The sequence below is a fragment of the Chiloscyllium plagiosum genome, chromosome 25 (genome assembly GCF_004010195.1).
Source record: "Chiloscyllium plagiosum isolate BGI_BamShark_2017 chromosome 25, ASM401019v2, whole genome shotgun sequence".
NCBI classification, from domain to species: Eukaryota; Metazoa; Chordata; class Chondrichthyes; order Orectolobiformes; family Hemiscylliidae; genus Chiloscyllium; species Chiloscyllium plagiosum.
Window position 1 is genome coordinate 2,610,027 of NC_057734.1, and position 27,921 is coordinate 2,637,947.

At 45.4% G+C, this 27,921-nt stretch overlaps 1 long non-coding RNA gene across 2 annotated transcripts in view; it reads left to right on the plus strand.

Moving 5' to 3' along the window:
• Positions 1-23,472, plus strand: part of LOC122562508 — a 45,237-nt gene extending 21,765 nt beyond the window's left edge. Inside the window, exon 3 of one of the 2 annotated variants that reach the window (XR_006315340.1) lies at positions 21,046-23,472. This is a non-coding gene — a long non-coding RNA (uncharacterized LOC122562508). The remainder of the gene's footprint in view (positions 1-21,045) is intronic. The other variant, XR_006315341.1, reaches the window with a different exon arrangement.
• Positions 23,473-27,921: the final 4,449 nt, after the last annotated feature.

Sequence of the window (27,921 nt, forward strand, 5' to 3'; positions counted from 1 at the left end):
CAAAGGGTCAGTTAGACTCGAAATGTCAGCTCTTTGCTCTCCTTGCAGATGCTGCCAGACCCGCTGAGATTTTCCAGCATTTTCTCTTTTGGTTTCATAAAGATGCACAGTACGGAAACAGACCCTTCTGCCCAACTCGTCCATGCCGACCAGATAGCCTAACCCAATCTAGTCCCACTTGCCAGCACTGGGCCCTTATCCCTCTAAACTCTTCCTATCCATATACCCATCCAGGCGCCTTTTAAATGCTGCAATTGTACCAGCCTCCATCACTTCCTCTGGCAGCTCACTTCACAGGAAGACAGAGACCCTAAATGACTCCACAGTTATCTGCTACAAAAACAATGTTTTCTTTGATCTGATATCAATCCACCTCATTAAATGAGTGTTTCAATCCTATTCATGTGGCTGAGTTGCTTAGTTTGTTTGAGGTACATTTAATGAGATGGTTTTGACTCTGGTACGTCTGTCTGCTTGCAGCACCAAAGCAGGAAGCAGTTTTGGGTTTGGCTAATTATCCCAATATTTTTCAAAAGGCTGAGCCCTAAATGTGAACCGTTCCCTCAATTACAGCTACTGTACCATCCTCAGCAATTCAGCTATGTCTAAGCTCCAATAAAAGGGATTTCTGTGCACGGCAAACAGAGTGCATTTCAATTGGCCATTGCTGTACTGCAACCCGAACACACACACACCCCACATACACACACAGACAGACACCCCCCCCCCCCACACACAGACACACACACACACTGTATGGGTCTGTAGGAGTGTGTGTGTGTGTGTGTCTGTAGGAATATCTGTGTGTACGAGTGTCTGTGTGTGCGTGTCTGTCTGTGTGTGTAGTGCTGTGGGTCACCTGTAGTGTGACATGAACGCAAGGTCCCGATTGAGGCAATCCCCATGGGTACCAAACTTGGCTATAAGCCTCTGCTCGGCCACTTTGCGTTGTTGCCTGTCCCGAAGATCGCCTTGGAGAATGGTCACCCGAAGGTCCAAGGTCGAATGTCCCGGACCGCTGAAGTGTTCTCCGACTGGGAGGGAACACTCCTGTCTGTTGATTGTTGTGCGGTGTCCATTCATCCATTGCCCTAGCCTCTGCTCGATCTCACCAATGTACCATGCCTCAGGGCATCCTTGCCTGTAACATATGAGATAGACAATGACAGGCGCGCACACAGACAGACGCACACTCACAGATAGACATACACACAGACACAGACACTCACACACACACACACACTCTCACACACACACACTCACACACACACACACAGACACGCACACACACAGACACACACTCACACACAGACAGACACACACACAGACGCACACACACTCACACTCACAGACACACACACAGACACACACTCACAGATACACACACATACACACACACATGCTCATTCTGAAACATCTGATTTTAAGAAATTTGCTGCTGATAACTTCACTCATTTGTATTCTCATTCTTTCTTGCAAGTAAGTCTGTGTAAATGGGTGTCACAAACCATTGCCCCTGGGTTTTGAATACAGTAACAAACTTTGCTTTGTTGGAACTCTAAAGGATTTGCCGGGGGTTATTTTAAATTGGATGTCACTCAGAGAGTTTGAGGATTCAACCCACTGCCTATTTTTAAACAGGGAAAAGAAAGTTCGAGAAAAAAAAAACCCTCTTAGGGACAGAAGAAGAGGACAGTAAAAATAATTCAATTCATCTCTCCCTCTGGTTTGTACCAGGAGTTTGGGACATGATAGCTTGGTTGCTCAAAATCCTGGTCCCCACTGCTTAAAGCAGAGTTACAAAGCAATTGTACAGTGATATTACGTGGAATAAATGTGAGAGCCTGCTATTTGCACTTGATCCATTAACACAGCAGCAATCAGCTTCTGCTTCATCATGACACATCACACTCAGGATGGAGATGAGCAAAGATCCTATGCATAGCTCACTGAGCTACTGGACACCAGAGGTTAATATTAACCAGCTATTGTTTCTCCTAGGACCATCCCTGACTGTAAGCTCTCTCTTTTAGTGCAACTTTGTACTAGCTCCTCCCTGAGGAGTACAAACAGGACGATGTTAGTGTTCCTATTGTTCAGCCTGTTTCTGCTATCCTGAGCTGTTCTCTTCTATGACCACTCGGATACCTTCTCCCCTCGGCCAATCACTCCCCATCTATGTCTGTGATCTTCCTGACCTTAATTGTCTCTTGCTTGCAATAGGGCGTCCACTCTCTCTACACGGCCACAGAATGTTAGGATTGTCTGCCATGGACCCGGTTAATTATATCTCAGGTGTTCCTGATGTCCCCTGTCACTTTAACATTTGACCTGGCTTCCTAGCCCTAATCATCTCTTGCTCATCATAGGGTGAATAATTTGAGGCCTCTATCCAATGCCCCACTCCTCCCCCGCCTGGTTGAACTTAGAATTATAGAATCATAGAATGCTGCTGTGGTTCTGTTCGCCGAGCTGGAAGTTTTTGTTGCAAACGTTTCGTCCCCTGTCTAGGTGACATCCTCAGTGCTTGGGAGCCTCCTGTGAAGCGCTTCTGTGGTGTTTCCTCCGGTGTTTATAGTGGTCTGTCCCTGCCGCTTCCGGTTGTCAGTTTCAGCTGTCCGCTGTAGTGGCCGGTATATTGGGTCCAGGTCTATGTGTTTGTTGATGGAGTTTGTGGATGAGTGCCAAGCTTCTAGGAATTCCCTGGCTGTTCTTTGTTTCGCTTGCCCTATAATGGTAGTGTTGTCCCAGTCAAATTCATGTTGCTTGTCGTCTGCGTGTGTGGCTACATAGAATCCCTATAGTGTGGAAAGAGGCCATTTGGCCCATCGGACCCACATCGATCCTCCAAACAGTAACCCACCCTGGCTCACTGCCCTACCCTATCCCTGTAACCTTGCATTTCCCATGGTTAAGTCACCTAGCGTGCACATCTCTGGACACAATGGGCAATTTAGCATGGGCAATCCACCCTAACCTACATGTCTTTAGATTGTTTGAGGAAATCAGTGCACCTGGAGGAAGCCCATGCATACATGGGGAGAAGGTGCAAGCCTCGATCCGACTCTGAACAACTTCCTTCACTCCAGTCACCCTCTGTCCCACTATACCCCAGTGGGTTCGAGCTGTGCCTGCCTCTTTGTAGAGAATGTGTAACACCCTTTGTCTTGGGGGCTATCTCGTGTAGCCGGTCCTGACCAGTGGAGGTTAGGACTGCCTGATGTGGACCCAGTTAATGATGTCTTTGATGGAAAACTGAAGAAACGTCGAGAAAAGGGAAGGAACTTTACAAAGTCACCAATGCCTCAGAGCTGTGCTGATAGATTGCAGGCGGTAACAGATGCACACTGCATTTACTAATTCTGCCCAGTTACTATAAAGGTTAACAATGTCCTTTCTCATGCCATTGATTATTTGTCATTCCTTCACTCATGATAATTAGAGGTATCACACAATCACTAAGGTAACAATGAGGTATCTTCATGGTCCTGCAGTTAATCTTTTCTGGGTGGCATTTTTGCTTTGAAAGCAACCTTCGTTGCTGATCTATTGGCAGAGTTGCAAACATATATTTCCAGCTTTTGTACATTCCCTTTAAAAGCCTGCCAAAACTGACAAATGACTCCCAAAGTCAGAATAGGGAAAGGCAAGTTATTTTACAAAAAGGGTATCAGGATTTGTTTAGCCTGTGCAACATCCCTGCACACTAAAAATTTGAACAAAGAATGAAATTATTGGAGAGGTACAGCAGTTATAGAGTCATACAGTCACTGAGATATACAGCACAGAAACAGACCCTTCGGTCCAACTCGTCCATACTGACCAGATAGCCGAAACTAATCTAGTCCAATTTACCAGCACTTGGTCCATATCTCTGTAAATTCTTCCTAGTCATACACTAATCCAGATGCCTTTTAAATGTTGTAATTGTACCAGCCTCCACCACTTCCTCTGGTAGCTCATTCCATACACGCACCACTCTGTGTGAAAAGGTTGCCCCTTATGTCCCTTTTATATCTTTCCCCTCTCACCCTAAACCTATGCCCTCTAGTTCTGGACTCTCCCACCCCAGGGAAAAAGACCTTGTCTATTTATCCTATCCATGCCCCTCATGATTTCATAAACCTCTATAAGGTCACCCCTCAGCCTCCGACGCTCCAGGGAAAACAGCCCCAGTCTGTTCAGCCTCTTCCTATAGCTCAGATCCTCCAACCTTGGCAACATCCTTGTTAGTCTTTTCTGAATGCTTTCAAATTTTGACAGGAAGGAGACCAGAATTGCACACAATATTCCAAATTGTTTAGTGTGCAGGGATGTTTCACAGGCTAAACAAATCCTGATACCTTTTTTTGCAAAATTACTTGCCTTTCCCTATTCTGACTTTGGGAATCATTTGTCAGTTTTTGGCAGGTTTTTAAAGGAAATATACGAAATGATAGCCTCACCAATGTTCTGTACAGTTGCAACATGACCTACCAACTCCTAAACTCAATATTCTGACTAATAATGGAAAGTATATCAAATGCTTTCTTCACTATCCTATCTATTTGCGACTCTACTTCCAAGGAACTATGAACATGCACTCCAAGGTTTCTTTGGTCAGCAACAGACCATAGGACCCTATCATTAAATATATAAGTCCAGCTATGATTTACTTTTTCTAAAATGCAGCACCTCGTATTTATCTGAATTAAACTCCATCTGCCACTCCTCAGCCCATTGGTCCATCTGATCGAGATCCCGTTGAAATCTGAGGAAACCTTCTTTGCTGTCCACTTCCAACTTTGGTGTCATCTGCAAATTTACTAATTAAACCTCTTATGCTCACATCCAAATCATTTATATTAATGACGAAATGTCGTGGACCTAGCATCGACCCTTGTGGCACTCCACTGGTCACAAGCCTCCAGTCTGAAAAACAACCCTCCACCACCACCCTCTGTCTTCTACCTTTGAGCCAGTTCTGTATCCAAATGGCTAGTTCTCCCTGTATTCCACGAGACCTAACCTTGCTAACCAGTCTCCCATGGGGAACATTGTCGAAAGCCTTACTGAAGTCCATATAGATCATGCCCACCACTTTGCCCTCATTAACCCTCTTTCAGGCAGCACCTGTGGAGACAGAGAAACGGAATTAATGTTTGGAATCTAGTATGAGTCCTCTTTACTTCTTGGAACAGAAGTTGCCAGGCCGGCTGGGATCCTCCAGCACTTTCTTTATTTGTTTCAGATCTCATGTTATACCCTCCCATTGTCAACACATGGAAGAACTGGAAACTGCTGGGAATCCTGGGAGATCTGGTGTCAATGCTGTCTCTAAAACCTGGATGGTTCTTGGGCAGATGCTGGCAATTGGCAGTTGCCCTGGAGCATTCCTGTGAACTACACCAGGCATGGCGGGCAAAGAGAAACCAGGCCCCATTTTGTTGATGAGTCCCTCGAGGCCCTGGTGAACTGGGTTGAGGGGAGAGGGGGGGAGTGGACTGGCTGGTGGTGCATGTGCAATCACTGCCTATGGAGCACCTCCTGAGATTTCAGTGACAGGAGGAGAAAGCAGTGAGCTGGGGTGGTGAGGTAGCCACTCCGACAATCATGTTGGGAATTGTCACTATCTAGTTTCTATCTGGGATGGGAGAGTGGGAAAATGTTTATCAGTGAAGTCAGATGTATAATAACAAGGAGGCTAATGCATGTATACAGGCCCCTTGTCGCTCACTGTGGAAATCTTGTTCCAACGGTTCATACTTGGTCAGAAAACAGGGGCATTCTCTCTCTCTGTCACTGTCAATCTCACATGATTCTCCCAACCTACTCGTTGCACTGTGCATTGGATAATTCTGATCATTCCCTGATTTTGGAATCATTTAGTAAGGTGTCTTGCTGGAATCCACACCTTTGCATTCATATCCCTCTCCCTTTCAAAGGTTTGTTCGAATTTGATGGCGATGTGGGCAATGTTACTAATGAACGCCCTAATCTCCCTGTGTCTGCCTCTAATATCTAAAAATGTATTGTTTTCTTGTATACATTCAGTTACTCCACAGCCTTCTGTGGTAGAGAATTCCACGTGTTCACTCCCCTCTGAGTGAAGAAATGTTTTCTCATTCCAGCCCTAAATGGTCTACCCTGTATCTTGAGACTGTCTCCTGGTTCTAGACTCCCCTACCCAGGGGAAACATCCTCTTTGCATCTAGTCTGTCCAACCTTGTACAAATTGTCTGCATTTCAATAAGATCCTCACTTCCCTTCTAAACTGTAATGAATAAAGCCCGAACATTTGAATGCAGTAACTAAGAATGCTGTCCTGTTGAAAGTGCTGTCTTTTGGATAATCCAAGCTCTAACTCTTTTCAGGATGGTGGAAGATCCAGCAGCACTCTTTGGAGAAGACAGTGTGTGCTAGACAAAACAGATCAATTGGTCATCCATCTCATTTCTGCTTGTGATATCTTGCTGGGGCAATGTTTCTCTATAAACTTGAGATTGTAACTCAAACCTAATTCATTCTATTCAGAGTACATTGGAAAATTCAAAAGGCACCATATCAATGCAAGGCCTTCACTCCAAAGAATACATTCACATTTCATTTAATTCAATAATGTTCACCTCAAAGCTAATAACCGGCACCTCGAGTCCTTTTATAGCCACACAAATATTTAGGAGGGAAACTGTTCACAAAAGTTATTCTGTATGATATTTTAACTCCCTTCTTAAATCTCTGGTACAACTCCCTCTTTCTCCCTTTGAGACTCCTCCAACTACTATCTTGACAATGACACCATAAGAAACAGAACATAGAACAGTACAGCACAGGAACAGGTCCTTCGGCCCAGATTGTTGTCATCGAGTCATACAGTCCCACAGCACAGAGACAGGTCCTTCAGCCCAAACTGGTCCATGCCGACCAAAATGTCCGTTCATGCTAACCCCATTTCCCTGCAATTGGCCCATATCCTTCTGATCCTTTCCTCTCCCTGTACTTGTCCAAATGCCTTTTAAATGTTGTTAATGTACCTGCCTCAACCACTTCCGCTGGCAGCTCATTCCATATGTGTATCACCCTCTGTGTAAAAACGTTGTGCTCTCAGGCTCCCTTTTATTCTTTCCCCTCTATCCTTAAACCTGATGCCCTCTAATCCTTGATTCCCCAATCCTGAGAAAAAGACTGAGTGCATTCACCCTATCCATGCCTCTCATAATCTTATACACCTCTATAAGGTCCCCCCTTAATCTCCTACACTCTAAAGAAAAAAAACCTAGCTTGTCCAACCTCTCCCTATAGCTCAGACCATTGAATCATAGGGTCATAGAGTCATAGAGATATACAGCACGGAAACAGACCCTTCAGTCCAACTTGTCCATGCCGACCAGATATCCCAACCCAATTTAGTCCCACCTGCCACCACCACCACATGCAAAAGAGATTTGCATAAGGTCACTGTGCAATGTACCACTGATGGTGAAATATATCCTGGAGAGTACAACGTCTTCACTGGGTTAGGTGTTTTCCAGGAGAATATCATCTCAAAGTAGATGAGGATGTAAAACCAATTCAGCATCTGCTGAAGAAGGTTCCAATGTGAAAGACCAGATACCAGTGCTGGAACTGAAGACACAGCTCCTACTGAGGGGCTCAGCAGCATGGCAACAATGAAACAACCTGGAAAGCTGAGGTGCACCAAAGCCCAAACAATCTAAATAAAGCTATGACGAGATCTCATTGCTCTACATCCAACACTGAAGGAATCTTGCCACAGCTTGCAGGGGTAAAGTCTTCACCATCTCAGTGGGGAACAGTGACTGGGCAAGTGAAACTGAATGAAAGGAGCAAGCTTCAAATTCAGGAGAGACCATTAAAAAAGGGTAGGCTATTTGGCCACTCAAACCTGCTTAGCCAATCCATAGGATCATGGCTGATCCAGTATTCCTTACACCCATTTTCCTGCCCTTTCCCTGTAACCCTTGATTCCCTGACTGATCAAGAATCTCTCTCTGTCTCAGCCGTAAGTATAGACAAGGACTCTGTCCCCACAGCTCTCTGTGGCAAGGAGTTCCAAAGACTCTCAACCCTCTGAGAGAAGACATTTCTCCTCATCTCAGTCTGAAATCGGTGCCCCTTTATTCTGAGACTATGCCTCCTGGCCCTAGACTCTTCCATGAGGGGAAACAGCTTCTCAGCATTGACCCTGTCAAATCCCTTAACAATCCGATAGGTTTCAATGAAATCACCTCTCATTTTTCTAAACTCCAGTCAGTAGAGTCCCAACCCATTTAGCCTTTGCTCAAAAGACAATCCCTCCATCCCAGCGATCATCCTAGTGGACCTAATCATACAGGTGGATGAGCAAACCTTTTGGAATTTCCACTGCTTCAGAAGCACATCATACAGTCAACATGGGAAACTACATTTCCCCCGGAGTGAAAGCTAAAGTAGACAGCCTGTGAGCTTATGGGTGTGGGGACGCAATGGATGAAACCATGACTGTCCAAGATCAGAATCTGAAGCAACCACTTGACAGAGTTCACAAGGTGATGCTAAACAGGAAAATATTATACCATATATACTCGATTAATAGTCGGTCTCATGTAAAAGTTGACCCCCTATCCTGTTCCTTGGATGCTGCCTGACCTGCTGCGCTTTTCCAGCAACACATTTTCAGCTCTGATCTCCAGCATCTGCAGTCCTCACTTTCTCCCCTATTTTTGGCCAATTAATCTGGAATTTTCCATATATCTTGTGTAAAGGTTGACCCTAGTTCTTCACAGATAACAATTCAACGTTTATGAGTCAGTGTGTCGGCCGTCATGTCCCACTCCGGCTTTCCTGTCTTCCAGTCCACTGGCTGCTGTGTTTCACATTCTTGGTTTTCAGAATTACCATAATTCATTTTTTTTCTTCTTTGTTCAGAGATCACTTAGGCTTCTACTAATGATATGCTATGAATTTTGACAGGCATGAATTTCAGCCCCTCAATACAGTGTCCATGTAATAGTCAACCCCATAAATTTAACCTTAAAAAGTAGTCAAAGAAATTTGACTATTACTCGAATATATATGATAATTAAAGATTCCCAAAGTCACATGCACTAACAGCAAAAGGTCTGTTCCTAGATCCCAAAAAGGTGAGAGAATTGCAATAACAATGCAGTGACCAACAGACCCGAATGCTGGGGTTTGTTCAGTTCGTTAAATACTTGGCAGAATCACTGCCCAATTTGTCGTGGGATTAAGAGCCATTACAGTAGAATCCCTACAGTATGGAAACAGGCCCTCAGCCCAACAAGTCCACACCAACCCTCCGAAGAGTAACCCACCCAGACCCATTCCCCTACATTGACCCTGAACACTAGGGACAATTTAGCATGGCCAGTTCACCTGACCTGCACATCTTTTGGACTGTGGGAGGAAACCGGAGCACCCGGAGGAAACCCACGCAGACACGGGGAGAATGTGCAAACTCCACACAGACAGTCACCCGAATTGAACGGGGTCCCTAGCACTGAGACAGCAGTGTTAGCCACTGAGCCACCGTGCCACTCTAAATTACATTATGGCCAAGGAATGCAGTGGTATACATGTGATTTGAAGATGCTGGTGTTGGACTGGGGTGGACAAAGTTAAAAATCTCACTTATCTCTCCACCCTTCAGGCTCTCTGTCTGTATTCCTGATGAAGGGCTTTTGCCCGAAACGTCGATTTTCCTGCTCCTCGGATGTTGGCTGAACTGCTGTGCTTTTCCAGCACCACTTTAATCTAGACTCTGGTTTCCAGCATCTGCAGTCATTATTTTTACCTGTTTTTACCCTGTTTTTACCTTTTTACAAAGTTAAAAATCACACAACACCAGGTTATAGTCCAACAGGTTTAATTGGAAACACTAGCTTTTCGGGTGCTGCGCCTTCATCAGGTAGTTAGTGCTCCAAAAGCTTATTCATCTCAATAAATCTGTTGGACTATAATCTGGTGTTTTCTAACTTTGCCGACCTCAGTCCAACAGTGGCATCTCCACATCATGAACACCTGTTGGTGTAAGAGCTGATTGGGCATATAGAGATGCATTGACATCCTAAGATGGCAGATTGCACAAAGGAAATCATTATTATCCTGACGGGGTGGAGAGAAGAGAAGCTAAAGTGAACCCATGTGTGCCACCAAAGAATTGAATCAACTCTGAGGAAGGCATGGGGTGTATTCTATTGGACAAACATGAGCAATGAAATGAAGGATCACATCGGCCAGTGAAGGGTTTGTAATGAGCACCAAGCCAATCAGGACAGATAGGTACCAATCACACATAACATCCAGGAAAACTGTCGCTGAATCTGGGAGTAGATCTCCTCACGCTCACAGGATCGGAATACCTTGTCACACTTGACTATGATTCTGACTACTGGGGTGTAAACCAGGCTGATTTCAATGCTGCTTCACTCTGAATCTGGAAGATTTCACTATCTGTTACAGAATCACATCCCTCTAAACCTTTCCTATCCATGTACCCATCCAAATGTCTTTGAAATGTTGTAATTTTACCCACCCTAATCACTTCCTCTGGCAGCTCATTCTATGGACGCAGCATCCTCTGTGTCCCTTAATAACTTTGCTGAACAAAGAATGTATCTATCTCAGATTTAAAACGAACAACTGATCCAGCACCCACTGCAGTTTGTGGAAGAGAGTTCCAAACCTCTCCCACCCTTTGTGTGTCGAAGTGCTTCCTAACATCTCTCCTGAACGCTCTGGCCCTCATTCCCAGGCTGTGCTCCTAGTTCTAGAATCCCCAACCTCTGGAAATCGTCTCTCTTTATCTGACCCTTTTCCTGTTAATGTATTTGAAGACTTTGATGAAATTACCTCTTAACCTTCTAAATTCTAGAGAAAACGGGCCTCATTTGTATCATCTCTGCTAATTTTATAATCTCTCCCCAAACAAATAAGTGATGGAAAATAAAAATGTTCTTAAAAATTCAATTTCAAATTTGACAGATTTTGATATTTTCCTGAACAAATCAAAGTTTCACGGGCAGGGAGGTTGATCGCAATCCAATGTTTCTCATGGCTTTAAAAGGTTGCTTACGTTTCTGTTGGCTAGATTAGACTGTCTGTCGTGGGTTCAAATGGAAGGGGGGGGGGTTAAAAGAAAACTGCCACCTTTGGGAGGCTGATAGATGAGAGAGGTAAAAACTGCTGTGCTCTCCCAGCACCACTAATGATAGATGAGAGATGCAGCCTCGACATCAACACTGAATGTTCAGGTTTAACCGTGCCTCTCCTCCTCGCCTGACATTGCTATACTGGGGCAGTTGTGGAGGGGGTCCATGAACTATGTTTGTAAGCAGGTGGCAATAGTTCTTCCTTATCCACTCTGTCTTTCCCTGAGCCCTGGGATGTCCTGAGGCAGTGAAGGGGGTCATAGATGTACAGCTTATTTCTTCACTCCATTGCTCTCCAAAAGCAGACAAATGGGGAGGCGATGACCTAGTGATGGACTGTTAATTCAGAGACCCAGATAATGTTCCGGGGACCTGGGTTTGAACCCCACCACAATAAATGGTGGAATTTGAATTGAAGAAAAAAAAGTCTGGAATTAAGAGTCTTATAATAACCATGAATCCATTGTTGATTGTCAGGAAAAACCCACCTGGGGCACTGATACCCTTTAGGGAAGGAAACTGTCATCTTTACGTGGTCTGGCCTACATGTGACTCCAGACTACCAGCAATGTCTCCTTCCTATTGGAAAGATGTTGTAAAATGTGAAAGGGTTCAGAAAAGATTTACAAGGATGTTGCCAGGGTTGGAGGATCTGAGCTATAGGGAGAGGCTGAACAGGCTGGGGCTGTTTTCCCTGGAGCGTCAGAGGCTGAGGGGTGACCTTATTGAGGTTTACAAGGGCATGGATAGGATAAATAGGCAAAGTCTTTTCCCTGGGGTTGGGGCGTCCAGAACTAGAGGGCATAGGTTTAGGGTGAGAGAAGAAAGATATAAAAGAGACCTAAGGGGCAACTTTTTCACGCAGAGGGTGGTATGTGTATGGAATGAGCTGCCAGAGGATGTGGTGGAGGCTGGTACAATTGCAACATTTAAGAGGCATTTGGATGGGTATATGAATAGGAAGGGTTTGGAGGGATATGGGCCGGGTGCTGGCAGGTGGGACTAGATTGGGTTGGGATATCTGGTCGGCATGGACGGGTTGGACTGAAGTGTCTGTTTCCATGCTGTACATCTCTATGACTCTATGAGACTATGACTCTTAACTGCCCTCTGGGGAATGAGGGATGGGCAATAGATGCTGCCCAGCCAGCGACGCTCCCATTCCGTGAATGAGTGAATAAAATAAATGGGACTAGCTCAGTTTAGGAAACCTGGTTGGCATGGACGAGTTGGGTGAAATGGCCTGTTTCCATGCTACACGATGCTAATCCTGTACTTTCTTTATCAGGAGTGCTGCTCTCAACAGCACAACTGCTTTATGTATCTCATTTCCTTGTTTATATTTCACATTGAGACGACCCCTCTGTAACTAGAATAACATTCCTTGTTGATGCTTTGAAGTAGATAGTAATGACCTGAGGAAAATACTTTGGAGTGAGATTGTTGAAAATCTAACGGAATACACTTTAGCCTTTATGACATGACTCACACTGTTACGAGCGATGGTGGCCCCCAGTTCAGGAATTCAGGGATCGGGAAATTCAACACCACACGTCATCACCACACTATCCCCAGTGAAACGGAAAGGCTGAGATAGTGGTGAAAATAACGAAAGAGGTCAGAAAGAAGTTGAGTCAATCCAGCACAGATGCCCACAAGGTAATTATTGAGTGGAGGAACGCACTGACTGGAAATGTGAAGACTAATCCAGTACAAAGACTAATATCACACAAACACTCTGTAAGTTGGGGAAAAAAATGCTACTGAAGCCAGAATTAGTAATGCGTGTCAGTGACAAAATCAGGTGAAACAGCAGAAAAATGAATTTCATCTTGACAAGACCTCATCTCTGGAGTTGAACATTGGACAGTCAGTCAGTGTACAAACATGCCACGCTCTCAACAAAAGCCAGGAAACCCAGTTGTGCATGGAGCAGCTGTCACCTCAATCGCACATCGAGTCACTGAGTCATCTAGCACAGAAACAGACCCCTCAGTCCACCCAGTCCATGCAGAGCAGAATCCCAAACCAAACTAGTCCCACCTGCCTGCTCCTGGCCCATGTCCCTCCAAACCTTGCCTATCCATCTACTTATCCAAATATCTTTTAAATGTTGTAATTGTACCCACATCCAGCACTTCCTTAGGAAGTTCATTCCATATGCAAACCACCCACTGCGTAAAAAAATCGCCCCGAGGCCTTTCTAAAATCTTTCTCGTCTCACCTTAAAATTGTGTCCTCTAGTCTTGAAAACCTCCATCCTAGTGAAAGACAACTACCATTAACTCTATCTATACTCCTCATGACTTTATAAACTTGTATCAGGTCCCCCCTCAACCTCCTAAGCTCCAGTGAGAATAAGTCCCAGCCTTTCTTTATAACTCAAACCTTCCACATCCAGCAACATCCTGGTAAATCGCTTCTGAACCCTCTCCAACTTAATAATATCCTTCCTTTAACTGGGCGACCAGAACTGAACACAGGATTCCACAAGAAGCCTCACCAATGTCCTGTACATGATTCCCCTGCTCCTATACTCAAAGGACTGAGCAATGAAGGCAAATGCCAAATGCCTTTTTCACCAACTTCAAAGAATTACGTATGTGAATGATGGAAGTGAACAACCTGGTATACTCTTGTAATCACAGGCACAAAATACCAATCACAGGAGCTAAGCCAAAACTGCACACAGCTGATCATAGAGTCATTCAGCATGGCAACAGACCCTTCAACCCAACTCATCCATGCTGGCCATGAAGATTTGAATGCAGTACTTTCACAGAACACACATCTACCATCAGTCCCAGAGGACCACAGCAATCCAATAATGGAAATATAACCACAAATGAATCAGGAACAACACTCTCTAATGTTATCCATTAGCCAACAACATCATACACACTAACCATTAGATTTTAGATTTAGGTGAAGAGACCAGCATGAGCTAAGGACTATGTGTCCAATGCATAGGTAGAAAACTAATGGAAAAGACAAACTGCTAATACATTAGAACAATACTATCATATCGACATATCTGTAGCAGTCTGTCGTAGTCAGATGATGTCTACCATGATGCACACACTCTGTGGACAGACATGTTAAGGTTCACTTCAAGGAAGTGGTTCAACTCTCTGATGTGGTGCCCACCAAAAACAGATCGGCTTTGGTTCTCAGGTGTTGTTGTAGAATCAGCAGAAATGATGACCTGTGCAGGAGCAAGGCTAGAAATATATTTGAAAGCGTCTGGCTGACAGCTCCTTAGGGCTCTTCTGCCTGAAGAGGGTTTGGAAACATGCCTGCAACATCATAGGATGGAAGCTCCAATTGCCTTGCCTAGTCTCTGTTACATTACAGCATAGATTGCAGACTAGACTGGCTTGTGCTTTACGACCGTTCTGGGGAGTTTTTAAGACATCATGGCATATGACATTTAGGCACAAATGTGCCTGCATCACCCTTCAGTCACTCTCTCTCTATCCCAGTCTTAGACTCTCCCATAAGGGAAAAGAAGACCCCTCAGAGTCTTGCATATTTCATGAATGTTGCCTCTTGTTCTTCTGAGTACAGGCCCGACCTACTCAACCTCTCCTCACAAGAAAACCCTCTGTACTCTGATTCGACTAAATGAACTTTCTATGGACTGAATGAGGCGAAAGCGAGGACTGCAGATGCTGAAGATTAGAGTCGAGAGTGTGGCGCTGGAAAAGCACAGTTGGTCAGGCAGCATCCAGAGAGCAGGAAAATCAACTTTTCGGGCAAAAGTCCTTCATCAGGAATGAGGCTGGGAGCCTCGGGGGTGGAGAGATTAATGGGAGGGGGGTGGGACTGGGGGGGAAAGGTAGCTGAGAGTTCAATAGGTGGATGGGGGGGTAAAGGTAATAGGTCAGAGGGGAGGCTGGAGCGTATAGGTGGAAAGGAAGATGGACAGGGGGACAGGTCATGAGGGCCATGCTGAGCTGGAAGGGTGGAACTGGGATAAGGTGGGGGGGAGGGGAAATGAGGAAACTGGTGAAATCCACATTGATGCCCTGGGGTTGGAGGGTCCCAAGGCGGAAGATGTCTGAATCAACTGAGTAAACTTTCTAACCAACGCCTGTCAGAGGTCCAAAGCTGTTCATAGTATTCCAGCTGTGATCTAACTAGTACTCTTGTATAGATTTAACAAAACCTCTCTAGTCTTACACTCCATTCCCTCTGAAATAAAGAACAACATTCCATTTTCCTTGGAGAAAGTGAGGACTGCAGATGCTGGAGTACCAGAGTTGAAAAATGTGATGCTGGAAAAACACAGCAGGCCAGGCAGTATCCGAGGAGCAGGAGAATCAACGTTTCGGGCATAAGCCCTTCTTCCTGAAGGGCTTCGATTCCCCTGCTCCTCAGATGCTGCCTGGCCTGCTGTGTTTTTCCAGAACCACATTTTTCACTTCCATTTTCCTTGCCTATTATCTGCTGAACATGTATGCTAGCTTTGGAAGGTTCAAGACTGAGGACTTTCCAATCTCTCTGTGTTGTAGCTTCCTGCAGTTTTCACATCCACTTCTATCTCTCGTCCTTAAATCCCTGCTATTCATCCTTGTACTATCAGGTAACATGGACTTGTATACTTTATCTAAACCTGACCTTACCTTGTACACCTCAACCAACTCTTCTTTGTTCCAAGGTGAAAAGCCCACATTCTTCAATGCAACCTTGTAGCTAAAGATCTCCCAGACGTGGAACCTCTCGAGTTGATTTTGTCTGTGCTATCTCAAGGACCCTCACATCCTTTGTAAAGTGGAATAGAAGTTGAGATTATCCAAGATAAGACAAGTTAAGGCAGGCACCCGACAGCGTGAGGTCCCTTTCAGAAGTGAGATTTATGTTCCTGAAACGCAATTCAAACTCTGTCTGCTCAGAAATGACGCAATTGATACTAGAGTATCTGTTGCAAGGTTTAATAGATGTTTGTTACTGCTCACTTATATACACACAAAGATTGCATTCTCAGGCACGTGGGCTAACATTAAGCGATTCAGTTGCAAAGTGTTTTACACATCCATCAGCATGTCATGCTACAAGTGGCTTGAGTTAAGATGGAATCTGAGACCTTCACTCCCTAAGGTCACATGGTGAGGATATCATGAGCATGTTTCTTAGAGGCACACTCATTTACTGACTGTAAGGTGTCACCCAGCAAGTCTCATTCATCTCCAAGGGGTAGGATTCTGCTTTCCACTCTCAATGTTAATAGTCCACACATTGATGACTTGCAATGAAGACAATCTTTCAAGATGAAGGCTGAGGCAATGTCTATTTGTCTGGACATGTGTGGGATGCCCTGCTCACCAATCCCAAGCCTTTAAAATACCTTTCTCATAAATTCACAGGCTCTGAGCATCACTGGCTGGGCCAGTATTAATCCTCAATTGCAAGGGAGTGGTGAGCTGCCTTCTTGACCCGCTGCAGTCCATGTGCTGTGGGTAGATCCACAATGCCCTTAGGGAGGGAATTCCAGGATTTTGAACCAGCGACAGTGAAGGAACAGCAATATATTTCCAAGTCAGGATGGTGAGGGGCTTGGAGGGGAACTTTCAGGGGATGGTGTTCCCATGAATCCTGAGGCTTTATGAGTTACTGCAATGCATCCTGTGGATTGTATACACCACATGCCAGTGGTGAAAGCAGGAATGGTTAAAGTGATGTGTAAAGTACTGATTGAATGAGTTGCTTTGTCCTGGATGGCATCAAGCTGCCCCCATCCAGGCAAGCGAGGAGTATTCCATCACACTCCTGACTTGTGCCTTGTTGATGGTGGACAGGCTTTGGGGAGACAGGAGGTGAGTTACTCACTGCGGTATTCCTAACCTCTGACCTAGTCTTGTAACCATAGAATATATATAGACTCCCAGACCTGACTCGGTTTATGAGGAGCATTGTGTAGGTGTTGTGGTATGTTGGTTATAAAGTGAGGAACATTTAGGACACACCATTTTCCTTCCTCATTTTTAATTAAGCTGATTTGCAGCATGATGCCAAGGTGATTTCACTGATTGGATAAATGAAAGTCTAATTTAGATGGAAGTGTAACAAGATTGGTTTTAAATTTCGATTTGGCTCAGGGTCATCACAGGGTCTCAAGCTGTATACAGTGAAGTAAGCAGTAAAGAATGAACTTGCATTTTCATAGCACCTTCGCCAACCTCAGGTCATCTCAAGACACCCCTTAGTGAACCTGAAGCACATTTTAAGTGTAGGCACTATTTCAATGTGGGCATTGTGACAGCTAGTTTACACACAAACAAGATCCCACCAGTAGCGAAGTTATAATTGATACTTGAATGAAGCTGAAAAGCACAGGGCACCTTTAAGGGGAGGTGCTGCTGTCATGGTAATGTCCCTCAATTAATAATCCACAAACCTCAGGTCAATGCGAGCCCCTGGTGTGATAGAGGAAGTGCTTCACGGATACCCACAAGGCCTCATTGGGGAAGTGCAGCATTCCCACAGACACCTGGGAATCACTGGGCCAAGACTGTCCAAAGTGGAGGAGGAGCATCAGGGAAGGCACGAGCACCTCGAGACCTGACGTTGGGGAAAACAGGGAAAGGAGCGCACTGTCTCACACCAAGGTCTCACCCACTCCCCCCCTCCCCCTAATCACCACCTGCCCCCAGTATAACAGAGTCTGCGGTAGAGCCCTCAGTCTGTACAGCCACTTACAGACTCACCCTGAGAGTGGAAGAGAGTCATCCTCGTCTCTGAGGGACTGCCAGTGAATCTATACCCCTCATGAGTTTATAAAAGTCGACAAGGTCACCCCTCAACCTCCTGTATGCCAGTGAAAAATGCCCAGCCTATCCTTATAATTCAAACCCTTCATTCCTGGCAACATCCTGGTAAATCATCTCTGATCCCTCTCTCCAGCTTAATACTATCCTCCCAATAACAGGGTGACCAGAACTGGACACAGTATTCCAGAAGAGGCCTCACCAATGTCCTGTACAACCTCAACATGACGTCACAACTCCTGCACTCAATGGTCTGAGCAATGAAGCCACCAACCCCCCCACCCCCCCACCCCCTCCCGGTCTACCTGTGTCGAGTGGATAATGTTAGAAAGAGCTGAATGGAAGGGTGAGATTGATTGAGGGAATGAGAACGATGTACTGATGGTGGAAGCAGAGGGAGGAGTGGGATGGAGATCTTGCTCATCACTTGGGGTTTGACCACATTCAGTGAGCTTTGGCCAAACTGTAGCAGTTCCTGGCACATAAGTTTAAAAGTGCCCAACTCCGCAGTTACCATGTTACTCCGTAAATTAGATAAAACCTTTTGAAATGATTGTGTCCGTTGTTAACTCAAACACAATATCATCATTATTTAGCTCAGGCATTTTTTAAACTTCATTCTCAGGATGAGAGTGTTGTTGGCCTAAGAATCAGTTTTTGCCCAACTCTAATTGTTCCTGAAGGAATAGCTGGTGGAATGTTCCTCTCAAATCTCCACATGATGTGGTCAGGGTCAGTTTGGGTGAGGAAGGCACATGTCTTTCACACAAGGTTATTATGTTGAGGTTGTATAGGATGTTGGTGAGGACTCTTCTGGAATACTGTGAGCAGTTCTGGTCTCCTTGATATAAGAAGGATATTATTAAATTGGAGGGGGTTCAGAAGAGATTTACCAAGATGTTGCCAGGCATGGAGAGTTTGAGTTATAATGAGAGGCTAGATAGGTTGGGACTTTTTTCACTGGAGTGTAGGAGGCTGAAGGTGATCTTATAGAGGTTTATAAAATTATGATCGGCATAGGTAAGATGAATGGCAGATGTCTTTTCCTTCGGGTGGGGGAGTTCAAGACTTGGGGGCATATTTTTAAAGTGAGAGGTGAGAGATTTAACAAAGACGTGAGGGGCAACGTTTTATTACTGAAAGTGGTTCGTATGTGGAATGAACCTCCCGAGGAAGTGGTGGATGTGGGTACATTTACAATACTTAAAAGACATTTAAATAAGTTAATGACTAAGAGGTGTTGAGAGGGACATGGATCAGGAGCAGGCAGATGGGGCTAGTTTAGCTTGGGATTATGTTCGACATGGACTGGTTGGACCGAAGGGTCTGTTTCCCTGGTGTATGACTCTATGACTACAAGAGGTCTAAATTACTAACTAACTAACTTTGGAAGAGCCAGTAGTTAGAATAGGACCTGATGGGCTGACTGGTCTGCTGGTGTTTTTCCAGCACCACTCTAATCTAGACTCTGGTCTGCTGGTGCTTTTCCAGCACCACTCTAATCTAGACTCTGGTCTGCTGGTGTTTTTCCAGCACCACTCTAATCTAGACTCTGGTCTGCTGGTGCTTTTCCAGCACCATTCTAATCTAGACTTTGGTCTGCTGGTGTTTTTCCAGCACCACTCTAATCTAGATTCTGGTCTGCTGGTGTTTTTCCAGCACCACTCTAATCTAGACTCTGGTCTGCTGGTGTTTTTCCAGCACCACTCTAATCTAGACTCTGGTCTGCTGGTGCTTTTCCAGCACCACTCTAATCTAGACTCTGGTCTGTTGCTATGCTGTTCTGAGCTATGATTCTGTATGAAAGGTGTGGATGTGGTTGAAGTGATGAACATAGGCACAAGGCTCCTCCCTACTTGTGCTGAAGTCTATATGGAACTGACTTCTGGACAATTGGACTGATCACAAACAAACATCACTGGAACAAATTCTACTGAAAATGGGAACATCAATAAACCCCATTACTGATACAATTGCAACATTTAAGAGGCATTTAGATGGGTATATGAATAGGGAGGGTTTGGATGGATATGGGCTGGGTGCTGACAGGTGGGACTAGATTGGGTTGGAATATCTGGTCGGCATGGACGGGTTGGACCGAAGGGTCTGTTTCTGTGCTGTACATCTCTATGACTATGTGACTCTACATCAGGGAAGGAGACTATTCATCCCATCAGCTTCCTTCTATATCATTTTTAAGGATAATAGATACAGTTGGTTCTGCTATAACATGGTAGCTCCGTTCTCGTGCAATCCTGTGTTATAAGAACATTGTATAATAGCAGCACCATTTACACTAATGGGGCTGGAATCACGTTATAACCAATACACGCTTTAAAAGTTCATGCTTTAGAAACAGTGTTCCCAATTTGTCAATTGCGTTCTCACAATTCACATAAATAAAACATGCGTTATAGCAGAATGACCTGTACTATAGAAGGCATACTGGACACTTGCCTTTATCAGTCATGGTGTAGATTATAAGAATAGGGAGATCATGTTGGAGCTGGAGCTGGTTAGACCAAAGCTGGAGTACTGTGTGCAGTTCTGGCCCCCATACTATAGGAAAGATGTGATTACACTGGAGGGGGTGCAGAAGAGATTCCCCAGGATGTTGCCTAGGATGGAGCATTTCAGCGATGAAGGGAGGCAGGATAAGCCCGGGGTGTGTTGTTTGGAGCAGAGCAGTTTTGAGGGAGGACCCAATAGAGGTGTAGAAGGTTATGAGGGGTATGGACAGGCTGGATAGAGAGCAGCTATTCCCCCCAGTTAAAGCGCCAATTACAAGGGGCACAAATTTAAAATGAAAGACAGGAGGTTTAGAGGGGATTTCAGGGAAGGCTTTTTCACCCAGAGGGTGGTTGGAGTCTGGGATGCCCTGCCTGGGAGCGGAGTTGAGTTGGGACACCCCATACCCTTTAAAGAGTTCTTGGATGAGCCACTTGAAATGTCAGAACATTCAAGACTATGGGCTAAGTGTGGGAAAACAGGGCTGGTGCCGGTAGGCTGGTATGGACTTGATGAGTCGAATGCCCTCTTCTGTACGCTGTGATCTTTTGTCTTTTAGCAGAATCTTTTAAAATTCCTTTGTTTCAGAAATTAATAATGTGGCTTTCCTTCTTTCACAGGTTAGGTACGAGAGGTCGCTGAGTGGTCTCAAGATAAAGAAATCAACCGATGATGCAGGAGGGCAGCAGTGGACTCTGCACTGGAGTGAGATGCTTAAAACGGAGACTTTTTAAAAAACAATTGCTTCAAGCTCTCTGATGCTGTGAAATATTAATCTGCGATCATCATCATCCTCATCAAGAATGCCATAAACATTTCATTATCTTGCCTTGGGAATCGATAAACACATTACAGCATTTATATCAGGAGCAAGCAGATATTTGTCCAGAAATGGCTGGCATCCTGGCTACCCTCTGGGAACACAACGGTTATAAGCAACAATCATTTGGCACTTAAACAGAAGGTTTCTAAGACTCTGGTTAGGTTGCAGACTGGTAGCTGGAACCAGTTCTGTTTAAATCAAAAAAGACAACTCACTAAACATGGGAAAGTGTCACACATTCATTATCTTAGACCATTGTGAAAATACTGTTGAAATAAATCCAAAGAAACCCCATAAATGTACACCAGACATCCCAAAGTGCTTTTACAGCCAATGAAGCTACAGGAAAATAGGAACAGGAGTAGGCCATTCAGCCCCTCCAGTCTGTTCCACCATTCAAAGAGATCATGGCTGATTTGTGATCTAATTCCATACACTTGCCTTTAGCAAGAACAAGGGGTCGCAGGACTTGAAATGTTAACTCTGCTTTCTCTCTCCTCAGATGCTGCCAAACTTACTGAGTTTCTCCAGCAATTTCTGTTTTTGTTAATTGGGAGCACTCCCCTGTTCTTCTTTAAAACAGTGATGAGGGTCTTTCACACCCACCAGGCATTTAGAGTCAGAGCATTTTCAAGCGTGGAAACAGGCCCTTCAGCCCATCGAGTCTGCACCAAGCCCAGCACCGACCCAGTCTGAAATGAAACAGAGAGCTGTGCACAATGGAGATCTGAAACAAAAAACAGAAATTGCCGGTGAATCTCAGCAGGTCTTGCAGTGTCTGTGGGGAGAAAGCAAGGTAACATTCCAAGTCCAGTGACTCTTCATCAGAACTGAGCAGCTGGGTATTTTTACTGAAGACAAGATTGGGGAATGGGGAAAAGGTGAGTGGATAGGTAGAGACGGAACCCAGAGACAGAAAGAGTGAGCTAGAAAGGGTAGGCAGCCAAGAGGGTTATTGACGGGAGGCCAGTCTTAACGACAGCTGAGGGGAGGAGAGAAAGGGTGGGCTGTGTTGAAAGCAAGTCTTGAGATAACAGAAACAGGGTGAGGGAGTGAGTTAAAACCACGGAAGGATGAAATTAAGCTCAAAAATTGTTGGACTCGATATTGGATCCAGGGGGCTGCAGGGTTCCTAAGTGGAAAATGAGGTGTTGTTCTTCCAGTTTGTGCTGAGCTTCACTGGAGCGAGCCTGAGGCAGAGATGTTGGCCAGGGAACAGGGTGATGGGTAACTGGGAGCTCAGGGTCATTTCTGTGGACAGAATGCAGAGCGGTCCCCCAGTCTACCCTTCATTTCCCCAGTGTAGAGGAGACCACATTGTGAGCAGCGAATGCAGTAGACTAGATTGAGTGAAGTGCAGGTTAGGTGCTGCTTCACCTGGAAGGTGAATCTGAGGCCTTGGGTACTGAGGAGGGACAAAGTCAACAAGCTGGTGTTACACCTTCAGTGGCTGCAGGGTAAGGTGCCGTGGGGCTGTGGGGAGGTGTTAGGGATGGAGGAGGAGTGCGCTAGAGTACCCCAGAAGGAATGGTCCTTGCGGGAGGCTGACAAGGAAGGGAAGGGAATATGTGTCTGGGGTGATGGTATCTCACTGGGGATGGTGGGAGTGACAGCTTACAGCTCTCTGGATGGGGAGGCTGGTGAGTTGGTGGATGAAGACAAGAGGAACTCTCTCGCTACAGTGGGAGGGAAGGGAAGGGACGAGGGTGGAAGTGCAGGAGATGGTTCAGATACAGCTGGAGGGCTCATTCGATCATGGTCAGGGGGGATTGTCAGTTGAGGAAAAAGGTGGCCATTTCTGAGGCCTTCCCCCCACCCCCCCCGTAGAAAGAGGCATTATCAGAACAGACTACGCTATCTCCTCCAGTCCCATAATCCAACACTTGGCCCGTAGCTTTATATGCTGTAGTCATTCAAATGTTTATCTGAATAATTGTTAAATGTAGTGATGGCTCCCATCTCTCCCACACTTATAGGTAGTGAGGGCTAGATACTGGTGAAAAAATCCTTCTGTAAACCCTTCTAAGTGTCCTGCCTTTTACCTTCAATCTGTGACACTTGTGTATTGACTCCTCTACAAAGGGAAAAGCTTTCTTCCTCTCTAAGCCCGGTCTGTCTAATGCATGTTATTTAAAATCTCATCTGAAATTCAGCACCTACAACCGTGCGGCACTGCCTCAGTACTGCACTCTGAATGCTGCACTGGTCAGCCGAGGGATTTGACGCAGAAACAAAAAACAGAAGTTGCTGGAAAAGCTCAGCAAGTCTGGCAGCATCTGTGGAGAGAAGGCAAAGTTAACATTTTGGATCCAGTGACTCTTCCTCAGAATGGTCTGTTCTCAGAGTTCTGAGGAAGGGTCACTGGACCTGAAATGTTAACTTTGACTTCTCTCCACAGATGCTGCCAGACCTACTAAGTTTTTCCAGCAATTGCTGTTTTTGTTTCTGATTTACAGCATCCGCAGTCCTTTGGGTTTTTATTAAGTTTGACGCTCCCTACTGGCTCATGGCTGACTTCCAAAGAGGTCTTTCCATGGCTCTGATTGGCCAAGCAGAATGCGGGAAGGCAATCCATGTCTGGTTAAAGTTTTCCAATGCTCTCCTTCCCAATTCTTAATCCAGCAACTAATAATCACCTCATATTTCAAGGAGGCACACTGTTATGTTCCTGGGATTATGTATAAGTAAATACTTTGTGGCTGATCAAACCCTTGCATTTCAGGGGATGCTCAGACCCCAAATCTGAAAAAGCAGAGTCAGAAAGAACTTGCATTTATGTAGCACCTTTCATGGAAACCCAAATCACTTCATCACCAATTAAACGTCAGGCTCTGCTGTGACTCGGGAATTACAGCAGCCAGTTTGTGCTTCAATGGACAGGATTGTGATTGTGATGTTGGTGTGAGAATTCTTCCCTCAAACAGCCCAGTGGCCTGTTTTGTATTCACCTGAAAGGGCCAACAGGGCTTCACCTTAGCAAAAGCGAGCACCTCAGATCATGCAGCGCTCTCTCCGGACTGCAACGACAGGGTCGGACAGGATTTTGGTGCCAATGTCCTAACGTGGGCCTTCAACCCACAACTTTCTGACTCTGAGGCAACCACTGAGCCAAGGCTTGAAGTAAAATGGATTACAATATCCCAGCAAGTCCCTTCTGGAACTGGGTTACCTCGGTGAGCTGTAATTAGAATTTATACCCGGACTTATGTCAGCATGTGTGTGTGTGCATACAACTCTCAGCACCACTTTGCAATTTGTGGTGGAATTAGAAATAAGTACCTTCCTTGAAAATAATTTAAATGTGTAAATTGGGAGTAGGACCACTGATGATTGTAATATTAATGGAGTGAAGTGCTAATTCCTCTGAAATGATTAACGAGATGGCAACCTAAGTGGAGTGGCTGTTAGAATCTAGCATGAAATCATCTACGAATCTGTTTCTATAGAAGCTTTGTATCTGCTGTGCATGCACTGTAAATCAGGAGTAACACTGTCCAAGTGTTAAAAAGTGATTGAATAATGTGCATTCAGCTGGCTTTTCCGATTGTTATAACCTGTCATCTCCAAGGCAACAGTTCTGAGGTTTACAACAACCACAGAAATCTCCCTCAACAGTGTGCACCTAATCCATTCATTACACCACTCCCCGCAGCAATACCCCAGCACAGGGCAGACTTTGTCTCGCTACCACAACGTCTACCTGCAGTGGTCTAGACCCCCAGCTGCTCCTAGTGCAGTCTGCTCAGACATCACCACACTCCGCTAGAAGCTTCAGAGATCTCAGGCTACCCTGATGACACGAAGCCCATGGACTGGAAGGGACAATTAATTTGGATCTGAAAGCTAAGCTGCAGGATGGGCTCTACATTGGTGTAAATTAACCCCATTTATCCCATTTTGTGGGGACGCTGATTTAGAAGGAGCTTTGCTCTTCTGGATTTACCTCGGGAGTCTTTCTCAGCACTGTTGTTGTGCATTGCTGGGTTTGGAAGAGGTATTGCCCCAAGGGAACTTCCCTGTGTCCTCACCCTCCAATGAGCTGGCAGCTTTGCCATCCTTGAGTGTAGCCATTTCGAACCTGTTGGCGTACCATGTGATCAACCCAACTGAGTCAAATAAGAGTGGTGCTGGAAAAGCACAGCAGGTCAGGCAGCATCTGAGGAGCAGGAGAATTGACGTTTCGAGCATAAGCCCTTCATAATTGATGCAAACCTCCAAGGTAAATGATGTGCCAATATCAGAGCTGGTGTTTCTGAATGTCAAAGCAACTGGGTCTTGTCATCAGTGATGTTCTGTTACTCTCTATCCTCCTCTTTGGTCGGCTCTGGCTGGGAGTATAATAAAACCATGTGAAATAGGGACTGGAATAAGCCATTTGGCCCCGTGAGCCTGCTCCCCCATTCATTAGGATCATGGTTGATCCAACATCCCTCATGTCCACCCACCTGCATTTTCCCCATAACTTGACCGATTTATCCATCTCAGCCTTAAATAGACACAGGATGCTACTCCCACAGTTCTCTGTGACAAGGAATTCCAAAGGTTCACAACTCTCTAAGAGAAGATATTCCTTCCCATCTCAGTCTGAAATTGGTGCCCCCTTTATTCTGAAACTGTGTCCCTGGTCGTAGATTCTCCCATGAGGGGAAACACTCTCTCAGCATTGACCCTTTAGAATGTTTCAATGAAATCACCAGCATGCTCATAGAATCAGAGAATCACCCAGTACATAGGAGGTCCTTCAGCCCATCGGGTCTGTACCAAGAGAAAATAAGTACTCTAAATCTACACCAGTCCCTCTTTCCCACATTAGACCTAAAACCTTGAATGTTATGACATTTCAAGTACTCCTCCAAATATCTTTTAAAGAGTGTGAGGTTTCCTACCTAAACACTGCACCCCCTGCCCCCCCCCCCACTACCCCCTTCACACCTCTGGCAGTGCATTTCACATCCCCACAAACCTCTGGATGAAAAAAAATTTCCTTAAATCCCCTCTAAACCTCCTGCATTTCACTTTAAAATTATGCCCTCTCATTACTAACCCTTTGACTAAGGGGAACAGCTGCTTTCTAGCCATCGTGTCCATGCCCCTCAATCTTATCCACCTCTAACAGCTCCCTTTATTCTCCAGTGTCTGCAGCAGGAACTTCAGAAGGGCAAAGTCAGTGTTGAGAAGGGGGTGGGCTATCGAGGGGATTTGCAATCACACCGCTATCGGCTTTAACCCAGACAGGAGGGTTCTGGGACACTGGGAGGAAGCACAGTGAGGCCAGTGCTCAGTCCAACGCTCACAACAGTGGGATGAAGTTAAAAGTCACACAATACCAGGTTATAGTCCAACAGGTTTATTTGGAAGTACAAGCTTTTGGAGTGCTGCTCCTTCACCAGTGAGATGGAAGCACCTAGTGTGGCCTCCAGGCAGCATTGGTCAGGTCATAAATTGCAGCCACTTCATCTGCAACAGCGACGGGAGCTGGTGAGAATTGAGATGGTTTGGTAATCCCCTTATCTATCGAGCTTGGAATTTGTACTGCTGTAAGGGGCTGTGATTCATTGTCATATGGATAACATCACTAACCCCCAGTGACTCCTGGAGAAAGCACCATGCTTTCATCAGGAGAAAGCGCTGTTATTTTGAATTCCCTCTTGAGCAATTCAAAGAGACTTTATTTCAGTCCACCTTAATGGGGCAGGATGTTATCTGTTTACAGATATTCCTGTACAGACACCCACTCCTAACTCACCCATTCACGTAGAGGTGTCAATACTTACCAATTTAAACCACTCCCCACAGGCAACTTTTACACAGAGGATTACTAATTTCTCACTGTGATGTGGATGTGAAGCCAACACATTTTGCTCATCCCTAATTGCCCTTGAGATAGTCCCAAACCATCTACTGGAATCATGGCAATGCTCAGGATCATTCACTACCCCTCAGATACTGACACAGCCCATGTCCAAATGCAGCAAGACCTGGACAATATTCGGGAGCAAGTGAAATCCATGCTGCACAGGTACCAGGTAGTGACCATCTCCAATAAGAGAGAATCCACCCTTTGGCATTCAATGACTTTCTCATCACTGAATCCCTCAGTATTGTTATTTGGGGTTGACAATTGACCAGAAACTGAACTGGACTAACCAGATAAATACCTGGGTAGCACGGTGGTTAGCACTGCTGCCTCACAGCGCCAGAGACCCGGGTTCAATTCCCGCCTCAGGCGACTGTGTGGAGTTTGCACATTCTCCCTGTGTCTGCGTGGGTTTCCTCCTGGTGTTCCGGTTTCCTCCCACAGTCCAAAAATGTGCAGGTTAGGTGAATTGGTCAGGCTAAATTGCCCGTAGTGTTAGGGAAGGGGTCTGGGTGGGTTGCGCTTCGGCGGGGTCAGTGTGGACTTGTTGGGCCGAAGGGCCTGTTTCCTCACTGTAAGTAATCTAATCCACCTGAACACTTTGTTCCATGTTCTGGACCCCACCTCAGGCTCTGTGATGACATTGGCAGCTGCTTTCAGGCACAGTCACCTCATTTTCACCTCCTAATGATCCCCATTATTGGCCTTTCTCAGTCCCTGGGTTAACATTTCCATCATTTTCTGCTGAACAGTCTTTCTCACACTCTTACAGCTCCATCTTCACCTATCCACTTATTCCTTTCTCCGTCCAGCCCC